Raw genomic sequence first — 1157 nt, 5'->3', positions numbered from 1 at the left:
AGAAAGCCAAAACTAGAGAAAAGTGAGAGTTTCTCTCTCTAGAACATCAACTCCAAAAACTAACTAAAAATCTCTAATGTGTGAATTCCCCCCATTTCCTTAGTCCTCTTGGGTCTTTAGCCTTCAGAATTCCTTTAGATTGGGCCCTGAAGCTCTTTAGAAATCGCCAGGCACAATTTCACTAATGAAGTCACATGCTGCACGTCACACGTACGTGTGGGTCGCGCGTACGCGTCGATGAGATTTTTAAGCCACGCGTACGTGTAGGGTACGCGTACACGTCAATAGGATTTTTTCTCATCCACGCGAATGCGCCAATTCCAGCATCATACATCCACGCGTGCACGCAAGGCACGTGTACGTGTTGATACTAAATCTCCAAAGCTTCCATTTTTCATGTTTCTTTCACTTGTGCATGCTTCCTTCCTCTCTTCTAAGCCATTCCTGCCCTATCAACTCTGAAATCACTTAACAAACATATCACGGCATCGAATGGTAATTGAAGAGGATTAAAAATATAGCATATTTGGTGTAAAAGAAGCATGTTTTCAACTATGAAGAAAAATTGGGAAAGAAAACACAAAATCATGCATTTTATATGAATAAGTGTGAAAGAATATTGATAAAACTCCCATACAAAATAAACCCTAAAAATGGGATTTATCATAACGGCCCTAAGGGGTACTAGCTCGTGGAAGACACTGAACCTCAACCCAAACACTCACCAAGTGGGCCCCAGAAGTTGATTTTCCCACTACAAGACTAGTTTATCTTATTTCTATAATTCTTAGTTATTAGATTAGTATATATAGAAGAAGATCAACCATGTTTAGGATCTCCTCGGGGACTCTTGCCAACTTTTATGTTTCTCATTGTATTTTCGAACTGCATGAGTTACTAACTTCCTAAGGTTAAGGTTAGGAGCTCTACTGAGTTTCATGGATCAATAATATTACTGTTCTAGTTCAATATGTCTGATTCTATTATCTTATTTATTCTCGTTCTTCATCTTATGAATTGAAGGTGACCCTAATAATCACCCTTATTCTACATGGGTTCCGTGCGAGTCCTGACCCAGATAGCGTTGAACCAAAGCTAGAGATTGCATTGCGGATTCCAATAGAGTACTTGGGCAACTTTGGATACGTGAAATAAAA

Source organism: Arachis stenosperma, chromosome 2, assembly GCF_014773155.1.
Source record: "Arachis stenosperma cultivar V10309 chromosome 2, arast.V10309.gnm1.PFL2, whole genome shotgun sequence".
Taxonomy (NCBI): Eukaryota; Viridiplantae; Streptophyta; class Magnoliopsida; order Fabales; family Fabaceae; genus Arachis; species Arachis stenosperma.
Note: the sequence above shows the minus strand (reverse complement) of the source record.